This window comes from Heloderma suspectum, chromosome 3, assembly GCF_057233095.1.
Source record: "Heloderma suspectum isolate Gila_16-S chromosome 3, 16-S_ref, whole genome shotgun sequence".
NCBI lineage: Eukaryota > Metazoa > Chordata > Lepidosauria > Squamata > Helodermatidae > Heloderma > Heloderma suspectum.
The window spans coordinates 53,813,357-53,831,483 of record NC_139460.1 but is presented as its reverse complement, the minus strand read 5'-3'; positions in this window follow the sequence as shown (position 1 = coordinate 53,831,483).

The following is an 18,127-nucleotide window of genomic DNA, read 5'->3' as shown; positions in this document are numbered from 1 at the left end:
GTCTTACCTTGTGTGAATGTCCCTGGCGGCGGTGGCGGCTCCAGCGGCAGTTCAGCGGTGGCGGCTGTGGCGGCTGACCAGCTGCCGCCACCACCATTTCCAAGTTAAAAACACCCAAACAAAAAAAAACGTGATAGGCTACGTAAAGATTTACGTAGCCTATCATGGCTAGATTTTTAAAAAACACCATGATAGGCTACAAAAATGTTTATGTAGCCATCACAGCTGAGTGAAAAAAAAAAACCGCGCGTACGCAAATGGCGGTGCCCATAGGTGCCGCCATTTGCATTCCTTATTTGGGCACGTGTAGTCTATGTAAACATTTATGTAGACTACGGCGAAAATAAGGGCAACGCTATTTGCATTGCCCTTATTTTCGCCGTAGTCTATGTAAATGTTTACGTAGACTACACGTGCCAAGATAAGGAATGCAAATGGCGGCGCCCATGGGCGCCGCCATTTGCGTACGCGCGTGTTTTTTTTTCACTCAGCCATGATAGGCTACGTAAACATTTACGTAGCCTATCACAGCTGACTGCAGGGACGCAAACGGCGGCTATGGCCGCCGCCATTTGTGTCCTGGCAGGACAGGATTCGCGGCGGGAAGGACGGGGTGCCTCACCCCTGGCCAGAATTTCAGAGGGGAGGGACGGGGCGCCTCCCCCCCACCGCGAATCAACTTTCGGGTTCAGGTAAGTGACTTTCGTACATCCCTAAGACTGTGGACGCAAATGGCGTCCAGGATGCCATTTGTGGCCATAAAGGCCTTAGTTTAAGGTAAATGCAGCCATCAATGGCTGCATTTACCTTAAACTAAGGCCTTTACAGCCACAAATGGCGTCCTGGACACCATTTGCATCCACAGTCACTTCCCTTCAACCAGTGATACAGCATGGTGGCCGTATTGCTGGCAATCCGGAGCCAAAGGCTCTGGTCAAAGAGAATTCCTCCTGGAGGAGGGGGTAAGTCTTCTGTTCCGCCATGGACTCCGGGGTAGGGATGTACGAATCCCTTACCTGGCTCCGCAGTGGGGGATCCACGGTGGCGGGGAGGTGCTCTGTCCCTCCCCCTGGAATCCTCCCTGGCTGGCTCCACTCCACAGTGGCTTCACGGAGCTGCTGGCCAGGGCCATCCGCAGCCAGAGTTCCGGCCGTGGCCGGGCTGCTGCGGACGCAAATGGCAGCCATCTTAGTGGCCGCAATTTGCATCCTGCCAGGCTGCCATGATAGGCTACATAAGTATTTACCTAGCCTATCACGGCAAAGAGCAGGGACGCAAATGGTGGCCGCTACGCCATTTGCTCTGCTGCTCTTTCCGTGATAGGCTACGTAAGTATTTATGTATTTACTCAGCCTATCACAGAAAGAGCAGCGATGCAAATGGCGTAGCAGCCACCGTTTGCATCCCTGCTCTTTGTCGTGATAGGCTACATAAATACTTATGTAGCCTATCACGACAGCCTGGCAAGACGCAAATGGCGGCCGCAGCAGCCGGCTGAGAGACCAACCACCGCCAGAGCCGCCGCCAGAGCTGCCATCGCCGGAGCATCCGCCCCAGGTAAGCTTTGTCCCGGGGGGATTCTGCGGGGTGGCAGGGTGTGGGAGGCCATTCCGCCACGGGTTTCAGGGGGCTGAATGCCAGTGCATTTGGCCTCACTGAAATCCGTGGCGGAATTCTCCACCATCCGTACTCCGGGGGGCCAGATTCTTTAGAATCCAGCCACATTGGAGTCTGTGGCAGAATTCTCCTCCATCCCTAGTTCAAAACCTAGCAGCTCCTGGCACTGCAAAATCTACTTCTCCAATCTAAGTAGCATCTTCCTGAAGCTGCATTGATAAGATCTGGAAGTTCTAATCACAGATTTCCTAAGTCATGCCTAGTTTGGCCTTCAGTTTGTGATCTTGGCCAAGTCTCATGTATCCATTTAGTCCAGCATTCTAAACTCAGCATTGTCCAGCTAAATGTATCTGGGAAAGCTCACAATAGTCACCCCATATTGCTTACTTGTAACATCTGATGTTCAGAGCTATACAGCTACTGAACACGGATGTTCTACTTAATTATTATGGGTAATGGAGGGGGCTCCATGGGTGGATCTGGGCTGAAGGAGGTAGGAAGAGCTTTGGGTGGGTGTTGCTGAGCAAAGGTATGGTGAGAGCAACAAGGAAGGTTGGGTGGAATTCATACCACTCCCACTTTTTGAATGCATGGACTTGGACTTCCAGTGAGCAGACATGACTAAGAGAAGGAAGCCTTTCAGTTATGTTAAGGCAGTCATTGGTCATCATTGGTCAACACCTACAAGTTTCACGGTTTCTGAAACTAATGTCCAGAATGAAAAGGGAACGGAAAGTAGAAACTTCTGGGTCTAATACAGTTTACGAGCTTTGGTAATTTTTGTATGGCATTAACCTTGATACTACTGGTAAAGATTCATTGCCACAAGTGGGATCTAAGAAAACACATTTCCTACTTCTCACCTTCACTCAGACTTGTGAGAACAGTTTAGCAAGGGGGAAGACCGTTCCCTTATTTTTAGCAGTAGAGTGAAAAGCATTAAAAGTCAATTATTCGTTTCTCGCTTTTAAAGACACTTCTTGAGGCTGCAGGGCTGAGCCTTCCAAGATGCTCTAGAGCAGCCTTCCCCAACATGGTGCTCTCCAGATGTGTTGGATTACAATGTCTATCATCCCCACCCAGCACGGTTGTAGCAGATTAGCTTCTAAAAACTTCTTTTTAACTGCTGTGCTACCATAACAAAGTTAGCAATCCTATGTATCTGTCTTGATCACACAAGGAATATCTCATGTTGAACTAATAATTAGCACTTTAGATACCTGACGACATCCCTGATTATATATATATTTTCCTCTTAGCTCAGTGTATATTGGATTGTAAATGTGGCTTGGATCAAAAGTCTCTGAACCAAATATACAAAGTCATTGGGCGTTAGAAATCTTAGTGCGTGTTAAGCTTAGGGCTGGATGAGAATTCTGTTTGTTTTGGTAAGGATCTACCAAAATTCACAAAGTTCATCATATTCAGGATGGAATGAACTTGAGATTTAAACATGCAAATGTGTAAGACAGTAAAACTTGACAGATTCATCTATGCCTAGGTAAGATACCTTTGAGAATCTGTGTTGGCATACCTTGAAATCTTGGTGCCAAAAAGCCTAAGGATCAGATTGTGGAACTAATTTTCCAGTATATGTATTGTTTGATGTATCAATAGCTATGAGGCCTGGTTTTTCTCCAGGTCTTGATGTGTGCAGGTGATTTGTGATAAATCTATAGTCCAAGTTCCAGTAGAGATGGATGAATCAGTTTATTTTCAGTCTGTACTTCTACTTTTGCATATGTCTGCTCCATCCTGTTTCCATGTCAATCTGTTGCTGCTGTTGTTGTTATTTTTTTTAAATCCTCATAAAAATCCACATTTAAATAAGAATTTTAATAGGCATTTTAAGACTACTGGGCTGAAGCATTTGGCCCAGCAATTTTTGTACATTTTCAGGAGTGGGATAATATGAAAATGTCCCCTAAAGATTGGTTTCAAAGTGGGCAAATCCTAAGAATTTGGGGAAGGGTCACTTACCTTTAAATATGTGGTCTCTCTCTCTCTTTCTCTCTCAGTCTTCCTTCCTTCCTTCCTTCCTTCCTTCCTTCCTTCCTTCGTTTGTGTTTCTTTCTTTTTTTACCTCCACCCCCAGCCCCTAATTCGGACTGTGCCTTGGCTGCTCTCAGCAGCCTGGCTGTATTCTTGGGGCAGAATACCCCTGAGAACAATGCTACATCATAGTGTTGCACCCAGGACTGGGGATGGTGCAGGCCGGGTGCTCAACTGGGTCTGGGAGTCTACCAGACTCCCCCCTAGTCCCCCCCCCCAAATCCAGCTTGGCAAGCTGCTGCCCCTGCCTGCTGAGCTGTGCGAGCAGCCGGGACTTACTGGACCTGTTCGCTCATGCCTGGCAGCCGCCTGTCCTCCTTTCAAGCTGCCATCTTTTATGCAAGATGAGGCTCTATATTTTGTATATTTGCTGTTGTGCACAATGGCAGCCGTAAAGGCCTCTAATGTTGTGGAAATGGCTCTTTACGGCCACTGTTACGTGCAACAGTATATTTACATAAGTATAGAGATCCATCTTTGATAAAAGATGGCAGCTTACACAGAGTGGACAGCTGCGGTGCACTCCCAGACAGCTCTGCAAGCCCTCCCAGGGCTTGTGCATCCTGGCTCGCGCGGGTGAGTGGCACTGGTGGCTGCTCGAACTCCCACTGAGCACAGACTCTGGTGGGTCCGCCCATCCCCCCCAGGACCATTCTTTGAAGGGGGGAAGATAGCTGCCCCCACTGAATAATCTTTTGATTAACATTCTAATATAGTTAACATGGAGTCAGCCATCATAGTCAATGGTAAGGGATGATGAGAGTTGTAGTCCAACAACACCTGGAAGGCCACACATCCCCCAACCCTGGCTTAGGGAAAGAAGTCACCTTCGAGCAACAGTATTTTATTGCATTGCATTTAAACACCATGATTGGGATCCAGACATAGTCATATGTAGAGTAGCCCCTTTGAAATCAGTGGGACTTAAGTTAGTCATGAATAACATAGGTCCCATTGATTTCAATGTATCTAAGTATGCTGAGGACTAGATCCAAGCCATGGTGTTTAAATACAATGAAATTAAGTCCACTGATTCTCATAGGTGATACTGCAGGAGTTTAAGAAGTAGTGATGTTCACCACTGGAAATAATCATAATTCCTCACTCTGCAAGTCACTTCCTAAGACACAAGAAAGAGTTTGTTCCATCACATTTACTTTGCCCCCTCAAATCTTTTTCTGCTGCTGCCACGGTCATACACACTCTAGATGGTCCTCTTACTTGACAGCACAATATCCTCTAGATGTACTTTAGAAAATGTCAATCTGACTATATAATTCATTTACTTAGCTCTTATCTGGGAAACGGATACCTGCTGGCAGGAAAATTGCAGTATAATGGGTTTCATAATTTTCTAAATGTTTCTGACTTCCAGAATTGGAGGATGGGAGCAAATGGACCAATCTTAACTACAGTTTTAAGCTAAGGATACACTGCTAATGTGTGTTCTCAGCTTTAATACAAAATGACTGGTCTGGCACTGACTGGCTACCTGGTTTATTGTTTCCCAGACTCATTCTTGGCAGAACTCGGGGGGGGGGAAGAAAAAGTATATTCTCAGGGAGTTGGAATGTGGCAAAATATTTCTGTGCTGAATACACAATTACACACATGTGTGCGCGCACACACGCGCGCTGTCAGCTTCAGAATTTTTGTGATTTTGGAAGATGTTCAATGGTAGTGCAGCTCAATGAACTTGTACTTTCCATAGGGATGTGCAATTCTGTCAGTTTCCCTTTCTCCTGCATCTGAAGTTTTAAAATATCAAGTTCTGTTAGATGTGAACATTGTGAATTTTGTTAAACTCTTATCAGAAATGAACTGAAACAAAACAAAATTCTCACACAGCTGGAATGGCCAGTTTCAATAGATTTTGTTTAATATATACTGTTTAAATTCATTTTTCTGTATGCCTCCCTGAGAACTTAAGGATATAGAGTGGGATACAAATGTTTAAATGAATGAATGAATGAATGAATGAATGAATGAATGAATGACTGGGGACACCTGTTCCCAGCATGAAGAGGAGTATGATGCAGCTGTTAAAGCTTAGGAACCAGTCAGAAAAAAAAGCTGTGGCAACCTCAGTTAAGGGCTGGCATGCACAGGGATTCAAAGCCAGATTTTTAAGAGCAAAGCACACTTAGACCTGGGCCTGTCAGTTTTGGTTTCTCCCACATTTGATTTCATTTAATCTCAAGTTCTTTTTGCATTGAATATTGAGAACTTTGCAAATTTTGGTAAAGTTTCCTCAGAATGGAACTGGAGCAAAATTCTCACCCATCCTTAATTTTCCATTGGCAAATATAAACTATCAAGAAGAGCATTTGAGACCACTTAATTTGGCCCTCTCTAACTTTTGTGTATAGCTTGCTTGGAACCTGATAATGGCCTAAAAAGTCCATTTAATGAACTGTGCTGGTGGCTACTCCAACACACTTGATTTTGTGACACAAATTGTGCCTGGGTGGAAGCTGGAAAGAACAGTTTTGGTAGTCTGAATGAGGGCAAGTAAAGAATAACCATGTAAATTCTTAATCTTCCTGGGAGAAGTTGCCAATATGTGCTGTTTAGACTGTGAGGGCCAAGACTACTGGTGGCAATGGAAGCTTCTGTCTCACTACAAATAGTAGCTGGTGAGGATGATTTTCACTGGAACCACAGCAGTAGGGACAGGATCAAATTCTTCCTTCTCACCCCCTGAAGTCCTGATGTTGCTCAGACTCTCCCTGGAATACTATATGCACAACAAAAACTGTGCATGTTAATTGTATTCATGCAGTTCATGTCATGTGTTTGATCATGGGTTGGATCCAGATTTAGATATGCACTATTTATTCATTCATTCGTTCATTCATTCATTCATTGCATTTATATCCCACCAGTTTCCCCCTTTTTAAGAAATCCAAGGCGGCGTACATAATACTCCTCATCTCCATTTTATCCTCACAACAACAACCCTGTGAGGTAGGGATGTACGAAAGTCACTGTTTCACGGATCTGCTTCGCGGTGGGGGGGGAGGCACTCCGTCCCTCCCCCTGTAATCCTCGATGGGGGAGAGGCACTCCATCCCTCCCCCCCAGAGTCCTGCCCGGCCGGCTCCGCTCAGCGGGGATTCCGTGGAGCCACCAGCTGGCTCCGCCCACAGCAGGACATCTGGCTGCTGGGCAGCAGGGACGCAAATGGCGGCTGCCATAGCCGCTGCCATTTGCGTTCCTGTATTTAATCATGATAGGCTACATAAATATTTATGTAGCCTATCACGGCAAAGTAAAAAAAAAACATGTACGCAAATGGCGGTGGCTATGTAGGCCACCATTTGCATTCCTTTTTTCACCGTTTTAGCCTACGTAAATATTTATGTAGGCTAAAATGGCGAAAAAAAGGAACGCAAATGGCGGCGGCCATAGCCGCCGCCATTTGCGTACGTTGGTTTTTTTTTTACCTTGCCATGATAGGTTACGTAAATACTTACGTAGCCTATCACAGCCTCCGCAGGGATGCAAAAGGCGTTCCTGCATTAGTATTTATGTAGCCTATCACGTCTATGATGGGGAAGTGAATGGTGGCCGTGAAGGCAGCCGCCATTCGCTAGTTGGCGCGGACGGATAGCAGGTAAGTGCTCTGTTTCGCTCGCATGTAGTGGGTTGGGGGCTCCGTTCCAGGCCCATTTCGCAGGGTGGGGGGCGGGGGGCTTCATTCTACCATGAATTTCGGGGGGCTGGATGCACTGGCATTCGGCCCCACCGAAATCCGTGGCGGAATTCTCTGCCATCCCTACTGTGAGGTAGGTTGGGCTGAGAGTCTGGGACTGGCCCAAAGTCATCCAGTGAGCTTCCATGGCTGAGTGTGGACTAGAACCTGGATCTCCTGGCTCCCAGTCCAGCACTCTCACCACTACACCACGCTGGCTCTCAGTGTGCAATAGGGCTGCCAGAAGCTGACATCCCTCCCCCACTTGGCAGTTTCTTCAGCCCCCTAATATGCTATACAGAGGGTCAGAGTGGAGTGGGGGATCTCTGAAAATCAGGCAGAGGCACCTTCCATGAGTGTAGCCCTTCTGTCAATGGAAAGCAGATCTTGGTAGGGATGGCGGAGAATTCCACCACGGATTTCAGTGAGGCCGATTGCACTGGCATTCGGCCCCCCGAAACCCATGGCAGAATGGCCTCCCACCCCCCGCCACCTCGCGGAATAGCCCCGGAATGAAACTTACCTGGGGCTCTGGCTGCGGCAGCTGCTGCGGCGGCTCTGGCAGTGGCCGTGGCGGCCGGTCTTTCGACCGGCTGCCACGGCCGCCATTTGCGTCCTGCAAGGCTGCTGTGATAGGCTATGTAAGTATTTACGTAGCCTATCACGGCAAAGAGCAGGGACACAAACGGCAGCCGCTACGCTGTTTGCACCGCTGCTCTTTCCGTGATAGGCTACAAAAGTATTTACGTAGCCTATCACAGTAAAGGCAGCCATGCAAATGGCGTAGTGGCTGCCATTTGCGTAGCTGCCTTTACTGTGATAGGCTACGTAAATACTTACTTAGCCTATCATGGAAAAAGCAGTGTAGGGATGTATGAATCCCTTACCTGGTTCCGGTCGGGGCATCTACTGGGGGGAGGGAGGCAGTCCGTCCCTCCCACTGGAATCCTCGCTGGGGGGGGAGGCAATCTGGTCCTCCCCCCTGGAATCCTGCCTGGCCGGCTCTGCTCTGTGGCGGCTCTGCAGAGCAGCTGGCCAGGGCCGTCCGCAGCTGGACTTCCATCCGTGGACGGGCTGCTACGGATGCAAATGGCAGCCGCCGTAGCGGCCACCATTTGTGTCCTTCCAGGCTGCCGTGATGGCATGCCGCCCCCAAAATGGCGTACAGAAATGGCGGCACCTATGGCGGCCGCTATTTGCGTTCCCTATTTTTCACCATTCTAGCCTACGTAAATATTTACGTAGGCTAGAATGGCGAAAAATAAAGGAACGCAAATAGGGCCCACTACGCTATTTGCGTTCCCCCTTTTTTTTCACCGTAATTGCCTACATAAATATTTACGTAGGCTAGAATGACAAGAAATAGGGAACGCAAATGGCAGCCACCGTAGCCACTGCCATTTGCATATGCTGGGTTTTTTTTTGGGGGGTTAGCTGTGATAGGCTATGTAAATTCTTACATAGCCTATCACAGCTGCAAGGATGGCAATGGCGGTGGCAGCAGCCCAGTTGCGGCCAGCCAGGAGATCAGCTGCCTGAGCCGCCGCCGCCAGAGCCGCCGCTGGAGCCACCGCCAGCGGAACCACTGCCGCCAAATCCACCACATCCACCCCAAGTAAGTGCCGTCCTGGGGGGATTCCGCGGGGGGGCAGGGGGCAGGAGGCCGTTCCGCCACGGATTCTGGGGGGCGGATTCTAAAGAATCCCACCTCACTGGAATCCGTGGCGGAATTCTCTGCCAACCCTAGCTCAAAGGCAGACAGCCCTGTAGCTGCATCGGGTACTCACCAGGCCCTTCAGAAGCTCATGCAGTGATGCACACAGGGGTGGGCAGTGGCTTTGCGAGTGCCTGACAATGCTGGACATGGGTGAATCTGTCCATATCTACTGTTACCTACCCTGAACTGTTGGAGTGATTATTTTGTACTTCAAAATAAATGCTTGATTATTTCTAACTTTAATTTCATTCTCACATTTTGAAATTTCAAACGGGAGATGGTTCGTGTCCCAATTTGAGCTGGTTGAAGATGCCAGCAATATCTATGTCTTCAGACTTTCACCTGCAGCTTTTAAGTTAGTAAATTCTGTTGTTTTTAAAGAAAACTACAAACAAGATTGCATTTTTTAAAAAGAATAAAACTTAGCTGAAGTGAGAAAATAGTTGCAAATATAGTTTGTTTGTAAGTGGAACTAATAACATTAAAATTGCCCTCACTTACATCGCACAGTCACACGCTTACGCATGCACATTTGAGATATGTGTACTGTAAAGTCATCTACTGACCTCTTCCAGATACTAATAATAAGCAAAGAGTCAGCAGCTGCCCTTTACACTAGGAGAAAGCTCTAACGGGAGTTTAAAAAATTGTTGTAAATGCAGTACATGCCAAGATAAGGGTAAGTGAAACTTATGCTTGCAGCTGTAAATAACTGCATCTTGAAAATAACTCCATCTTTAAAACAAAAATGGAAATATGTGTTATGTGTAAGAAGAGTGATGCCAGTTCCATGGGTTGGTGTTCACCACCATGCATACTCTGCCATAAGTCTGCACTTCATTGGCTTTTTCTCACTCCCCACAATTTTTCTCACCCCCCTCAAACAGAAGTCAATAGAAAGTTTGCAGGGGGGATGGTAGGGATGGCAGAGAATTCTGTCATGGATCTCGGTGAGGCCGAATGCCAGTGCATTCGGCCCCCTGAAATCTGTGGCGGAATGGCCTACCCCCCCCACAGATCCCCCCGGGATGAGACTTACCTGGGGAGGATCTTCCAGGTGCCATTTCCAGTCTTGGTTAAAAAAAAAAAGACATGATAGGCTACGTAAAGATTTACGTAGCCTAACATGGCTGGGTGGGTTTAAAGAAAAAAAAAAGATGTCATAGGCTACGTAAAGATTTACGTAGCCTATCATGGCTGGGTGCGTTTAAAAAAAACACACACACCTGCGTATGCAAATGGCAGCAGCTACGGCCGCCACCATTTGCATTCCTTCTTTTTGGCCGTCTTAGTCTACGTAAATATTTACATAGAATATGATGGCGAAAATAAAGGGGAACGCAAATAGCGTAGCGGGCACTATTTGTGTCCCCTTTTGATTCACCGTTTTAGCCTACATAAAGATTTGTGTAGGCTAAAACGGTGAATCAAAAAAGGATGCAAATAGCTCCCGCTACGCTATTTGCGTTCCCCTTTATTTTTGCCCTCATAGTCTATGTAAATATTTACGTAGACTAAGACGGCCAAAAAGAATGCAAATGGCGGCAGCCGTAGCCGCCATTTGCGTATGCGGTTTTTTTGTTTGTTTGTTTTACCCAGAGCCCTCCGTGGCTGGAAATTCAGCTGAGGACGGCTCTGGCTTGGCTGGGCCTGGCCTGCTGCTCCGCAGAGCTGCCGCGGAGCACAGCTGGCCATTGGAGGATTCCAGGGGGGGAGGAACGGAGTGCTTCCCCCCCATTGAGGATTCCGGGGGGAGGGACGGAATGCCTCCCCCCCACCATAAACACAATCTGCGAACAGGTAAGTCACTTTCGTACATCCCTAGGGGATGGACATTCAAGCTTATGGAATTATTGCTGCTGGTACAGATTTGAATTGAGGCCCACTTTTTCCATTCCATATCTTAATCTGCAGTCTACAAACAACAAATAGATGTTTCATGGATTCTGGTTTTTACTGTGTGATATTTCACACACAGCTAAGTGTTAAATGTAAGCTGGTTAATTAGCAAGTGGTTAACTGTGTGTTGTATCCAAAGCATTCAGGCCCTTTCAGACCTTCTGCTCAATGTGTGAATGTCTGGGAATGGAGCTGGCAGGTTCAGTGAGTATGGCCCACCTCTATGCATTATTTGAAAGTGGAGGCTAATTGCTGTAGGGTGCTCTGGAATCTCTTCCATGCGTCTACTAGCCCTCTGCTAATTATTTTTAGCATTTGAAGAAATGACTCAAGTCTGCTCGACATTTTCAATCTCCTAAAATTCTATTGCATTACAATCCAGGGTGGACCATACTCGATTTCCATTACAATAATGGAAGTTAAGCATACTAAAGTTCCACTGATTTCAGTGGCATTTTTGTCCTTTCACTTTCTCTGGGGCTCTGTACATGAATATTTACCTTTCAGAGACAATGCTGATGCCCTGCCACCAAAAGAAGACATCCCTTGAAGACAGAACTTGAATCCTTTCTATAACACACCAGCACATCCAAATTTGGATAGAGAGAGCCAGGCAAGGAAGTCCAAAGCTGGCTGCATGCATTTTTCACTGACTGTCCTACCTCCGGTTATCTGGGGACAGAAAGACTGAGCTATGGCTTATTTTCATTTCTGTGACAGGAGAGGAAGTATCTTTGGATATGAAGGTCCCAGAACATGCTGGGCATTATTTAGATTCAAGCTCTTGAACTGCACCCAGGTGCAAAGTCTGCTCTGCAGCTAATGTTCTCCAGTTGCCAAATGGCTGCATTCACTACCTTCTGAGGCTTCCAAATCATCACTGAGGGAGGATAGCCTGGTTGGAACAGTCTGGATAGCATTAGAATAGTCTGGTTGTTGCAGCCATGCTGAACATCTGGAATCTTTGCACCCCAGGTAAAACAATATATATTAAAATGCCCCTCAAATAAATTCCAGGGCTCCTAAGGTCTTTTAAAAGGGCTGGAAATGTTTTGATTCTGTGAGACAGGTAGAGATGTATGAGAATTTCATTTCAGTTTGCAAATCACTCACAATTGCCCTGTTCTCAACCCTGAATAGGAATAGGACCACATGTTCTCTGAAAATGTTCACAAATTCCAGAACTCCTGTTTGCAAAATAGGTATAGAAAAGTGCAGTTTTTCCCATTCAAATGAACTGAAAAACAGGTTGCAAATGAGAATGGGGTCAAGCCGAACCAAGCTTTGAAGTGAAGTTTGGAGAATTTCAGTAAGCTTGAACATCTCTGGTTCTCCCATTCCTAGAGATAGGCAGATATATCTCCTAAGAGCTACTTTTGCTCTAGCAGCAAGTTGACCAAGTGGAGGAAAGCAATTCAATCCTTTCACATCTTCCACTGAAAAGCTACACAGTCACTTACAAATGAAGAAGACTTCAGGGAAACTTAGGGAGCCCTGAATGAAATCCGCAAGCCCCATGATTTGAATCCCCCCTCATTTTAACCAAATTATCCCACCACCACCCCTTGTAGCCTTCTAAAACTGTAGCACCTAAGGGTGTGATATTAAAGGTAACAGGGCCAGGAATGGCAAGAAAAAGATGCATAGAGGCCTGCTAATGCAACTTTTTTTTTATCCACTTGGCGTATTAAGTATCAGTGGTGTTGGCAGTGGAGGCCCTGTGAGGCCCTAGCCCCAAATCTCTGGTTCCATAGCCACTAAAGTTTTGGGGCCTCATGCTGCTGTCTTGCTGCAAAATCAGCCTGGGGCTGCAGGAGGCTGTGTGGGTGGGGGCACCCAATTCAACCACTGCTGGGCATGTTATATACAGCATTCAAATTACTCACATAATGAGGGACAGCAGGGATGAGAATGCTAGTCTGTCCCACCCCCACCCCCAGTCACCTTCCTCATCCCCCTTCTTCAGTTCAAGGCAAACATTTACAGCGAGGAGCCTTCTCTACTGATGTGGGCTCCCTATGTGATTTTGGACATGAGTAAAAAAGGCTACAGATGTTTGTCTCCAAACTGGGGATGGTAACAAAGACTGGAACACATCTCCCCACCACACCCCCTCATGGCGTGAGAAATATGAATGCCCAAATAGGGTTTGGAAATTAAGGCTTTGCTTCAGCACAGTTGAGATATGGAATATTTGGGTGTCAGTCGAAAACAAAACCAAAGGAAAAAAGAAAATGGAAGGTGAATTGAACTGCTTGAGACTTCATACTAGAGCTGTGCACAAATGGCTAGGGATATCGGAAGAATCAGTCATGGAGTTAAGTTTGCTGAGCTTTTAGCAGCTTGACCCCTTGTACTTTGGCTTTGTGAGGTGGCCCAACTCTATCTGTATTGAGTCAGGCCAGTTATGTGAGGCTGCAATTCACATAATTTACACAAATTTAAGTCATAATTTGCCTAATTTGCACAAATTGCAGCTGTAAATATGCAAGTGCAATTTGCACAAGTTGAGCATATTTATGGCCACAGTTTGTGCAAAATTACATAAAAATTGTTACTTTGTGGACACTCCACAAAGTAACCCATACCAGTAACCACCAACCTATACTACATAGTACATTGAGAGCTTCTCTCCCCTTAGTATCCTCTAGTATCAATGGTGAAAAGATTGTTGCTAATTATCCTTGTAGACACTGTAGTGTATGTACAAACTGTATCACCTCAAAGGTATTTGAAAACGCTGCTCAAAGCAGAATCATTACATCAAGGAATTTGTGAACTGCTGTCAAGGGCTCCTTGGAGGCCTCTCTCAGTCTAGTCCAGTAGCCAAGTCCAGACACAGACAAAGGGATTCTTTTCAAAGCTTTATTCCTCTTTTACAACTTAACAACTCTACTATTAGCAACCAGTTATGAGCAGCAGAGTACCTATGCCCTACGTTGGAACAGTTGGTCCCCGTTTGAAAGGGAATAACTGGCAGACCCTGAACTTAAGGGCTAGGGAGAGTCCCTCCCCTTTTCCCTTGGATCCTCTGGGTGCAACCGTTGTTTGCATGCCAACCGGGCACTACGCCTCCTTTCCGCGCCCTCCATTTGGCGCCGCTCTCTGTGTCGGCAACGCGTGTCCATCAAGTCTGCTTCCCACGCTCTGTCACTCCCAGGACTGCTATCTAAGCTAGGAATGCCAGTGGGAGGAATCTCTGTCAACTGTTGGCCCTGGGAAAGAGGAGCGCGCTCCTCTCCCAGGAGCGACTGCTCTTCCTCAGAATCAGAACTACTCTGGGATTCTATGGGCTCAGTGTCCACCCTGACAACTACAACACCAAAGGAGTAATATATGCTGTTCGATGCCCATGTAAACTTATATACATTGGCATGACTTTGAGAGCCATTAGAACACAAACTTGTGAACATAAAAGTTGCATCTGCTCCAAGAGTTTCCAGGCATCTCTGGTAAGGCACTTTTTGGACATGCGACGTGAGGACAAGGACTTGAGGTTCTGGACTGTTGGAAGAGCCCAAGGCTGAATGAGACTATACCACCAGTTAAGAAGGAGGGAAATATTTTGGATCTTCACCTTAAGGACAACAGTGCCCCAGGGGCTCAACCAAGAGCTGGATGCCAGTATTATAATGCTGTTTACTTCCTCCTTTTTTGTGTCCTTTCCCCCTGCCCCCTGAACAAATTTGTATAATATGGTGTGTTGGTTTTATATCACAGTTTGTTGGAGCACTGTTGTATATGTCAAATTGTAACAGTCCTGTGTGTACCTTTAAGGAGATTTCATATGGTTTCAGATCAGGAGCCAGGTGCTCTAGGACTTTGCAAGTGATTTAATTAAGAGAAGACCACTGTGATTATCTACTCCCTAATGAGGAGATAACAGCTGCACAGGGCTTTGGCCTTGATTTGTACTTAACAGACAGAACCTCAAAGAACGGGATCACAGCACACAAACCCGTGGTGTACATACTTTTCATATGCAGGGTTTTATTTAAAATTTGATTCATGCTTTGGGTCAGCATGTGCAAGTCCTTAGTTATGGTAAGAATTAGAGCTGTGTGCAAATGGCCTCTTGAAATTCTCCACCTTTCTTGTGGGCAGAGAAATTAGGGAGACAATTTCTCTGAACTTCTCCAGGGGCAAGAGAAATTCTCAACAGTTTCTCACAGGTAGGGTTTCCCACTGGCAGGGCTTGTAGCACAGCTTCTTTCTTATTAAGTGTTTTGTGGGTTTTCATGCTGCAACGTCATCAACTGTCTTGGCCGTTAGCATCCAGCGCAATGCAGTTGGGGGCAGTGTTGTGTCTAGCACCAGGGATGAGGTGGATTTAGTGCTCTGCCAAAATCTGTCCTCCAATTTCCCCAAAGTCCCTCCCCCCCATGAAAGAGGCTTTCCTTGTTCTTCCTCATTCAGGATGCTGTATAATGCATTTTTGTGGTGTTTTTGAGCATACCTCATCACATCTCGCCTCCCAGGCTGCCTGCACCCCCTGAGCTGAAAAGGCCCCATGGGAGGAATTACCTCATGGTGCCTTAAACTGGGCTTTAATTGAAGTGTAGGAAGCTGAGGAGACTACAGGCTGCCAGAGAGATGATGGTACAATGAAAAACAGGACAATTGTGCTCACGCCTTGGCCACCTCCTAAGTAAGGTAAGCCCAAGAAACCCAAACCCAGCCCATGAGAATTCCTCTGAAATTTCTTCACCATTGAATTTCTTTTCAAAAGCAAATTATCTTCTATCAAATTGAATGAGAATGGTTTTTGTCCAAGTTATTTAGGGACAATCAATATGGTATGTCTTTGCATTTTTATATACCTCAGAGAAACAAGGGAATGGTGTTTCTCTCTCCTCCTCCTGTTGTATCCAGTAACTAACCAAAGTAGATGAAACAAGGGCTAACCTCAATTTTGGAGAAACTCTCAGGGGCCATATTGCACTTGCGGGTGGGGCAGAAAGCTAAAGAAAAGGGGCCAAATACCAAATATATGCATTTTTTAGCTTCAAGTTCTTACTGCTGGTAACTAATCCTTAGGAGAGGCATTTCAACCTCCTGCAATGGGGAAAACCTGCACAAAAGCTGGGAAACTACCAACTTATTGGTGGCCAGGGGGAAGGCGGTAGGGCCAGAGAGAAGGGGGTGTAGCTTTCTTTAATTTTTTATTGAGCTTTAATCACATGTGTTTTCAATGAGTCTATAAAACTATTACAACTTTTTCAGCTAACAAGACACATACATTACATAGGAAATCCAATTACACTTACCAGGAATCACAGGAGTTTCAGTACATAGTAATAACCCTATATTTATCCACAGAATTTCCTCAGGGGGTTAAGATTTATTTATAGTTATCTAAATGTACCCCTCCATGGATCACTGCCTTGTCATGGCGAAGGGGCTTGTGTAACTCAGTGAAGCCATAAGCTATGCCATGCAGGGCCACCCAAGACAGACAGGTCATGGTGGAGAGTTCTGACAAAATGTGGTCCACTGGAGAAGGAAATGGCAACCCACTCCAGGATTCTTGCCAGGAAAACCCCATACAACGTATCACAAGGCTAAAAGATATGCCGGAAGATGAGACCCTCAGGTCGGAAGGTGTCCAATATACTACTGGGGAAGAGCAGAGGGAATTTCCAAGTAGTGCCAGAAAGAGTGAAGCGGCTGGGCAAAAGCCGAAAGGACACTCAGCTGTAGATGTGTCTGGTGGTGAAAACAAAGTCCGATGCTGTAAAGAACAATATTGTTTAAGAACCTGGAATGCAAGATCAATGAATCAAGGTAAGCTGGAGGTGGTCAAACATAAGATGGCAAGATTGAACATTGACATCTTGGGAATCAGAGAACTAAAATGGACACGCATGGGTGAATTTAATTCAGGTGACCATTATATCTACTACTGTGGGCAAGAATCCCATAGAAGAAATGGAGTAGCACTCATAGTCAATAAAAGGGTGGGAAAGGCAGTACTCGGGTACAATCTCAAAAATGATAGAATGATCTCAGTACGAATCCAAGGCAAACCATTCAACATCACATTTATTCAAGTCTATGCCCCAACCACTGAGGCCAAAGAAGCTGAGGTTGATTGGTTCTATGAAGACTTACAACACCTTCTAGAAATAACACCAAAAAAAGAGATGTCCTTTTCATCATAGGGGATTTGAATGACAAAGTAAGAAGTCAAGAAATAACCAGGATAACAGGCAAGCATAGCCTTGGTGTACAAAATGAAGCAGGACAAAGGCTAATAGAGTTTTGCCAAGAGAACACGCTGATCATAGCGAACACTCTTTTCCAACAGCACAAGAGACGACTCTACACATGGACATCACCAGATGGTCAATATCGAAATCAGATTGATTATGTCCTTTGCAGCCCAAGATGGAGAAGCTCTATACAGTCAGTAAAAACAAAACCTGGAGCTGACTTTGGTCAGATCATGAGCTTCTTGTTGCAAAATTTTGGCTTAAATTGAAGAACGTAGGGAAAACCACTAAACTATTCAGGTATGACCTCAATCATATCCCTTATGAATATACAGTGGAGGTGAGGAATAGATTTCAGGGATTAGACCTGATAGACAGAGTGCCTGAGGAACTATGGACAGAGGTCTGTAACATTGTTCAGGAGGCAGCAACTCAAGCCATCCCAGACTAGAGATCTTTTCAAGAAAATTGGAGATCTCAAGGGAAGGTTTTGTGCAAAGACGGGCATGATAAAGGACAACGAAGGCAGGGACCTAACAGAAGCAGATGAGATTAAGAAGAGGTGGAAAGAATACACAGAAGGACTATACAGGAAAGATCTGAATGTCTCTGATAGCCATGATAGTGTGGTCACTGAACTTGAGCCGGACATCCTAGAGAGTGAAGTCAAGTGGGTCTTAGGAAGCATTACTAACAACAAAGCTAGTGGAGATGACAGTATTCCAGCTGAGCTAATTAAAATCCTAAAAGATGATGCAGTTAAAGTGCTGCACTCAATATGCCAACACATTTATTTATTTATTCATTCATTCATTCATTCATTCATTTCATTTCTATACCACCCAATAGCCACATTTGGAATACTCAACAGTGGCCACAAGACTGGAAAAGGTCAGTTTACATTCCAATTCCAAAGAAGGGCAATGCCAAAGAGTG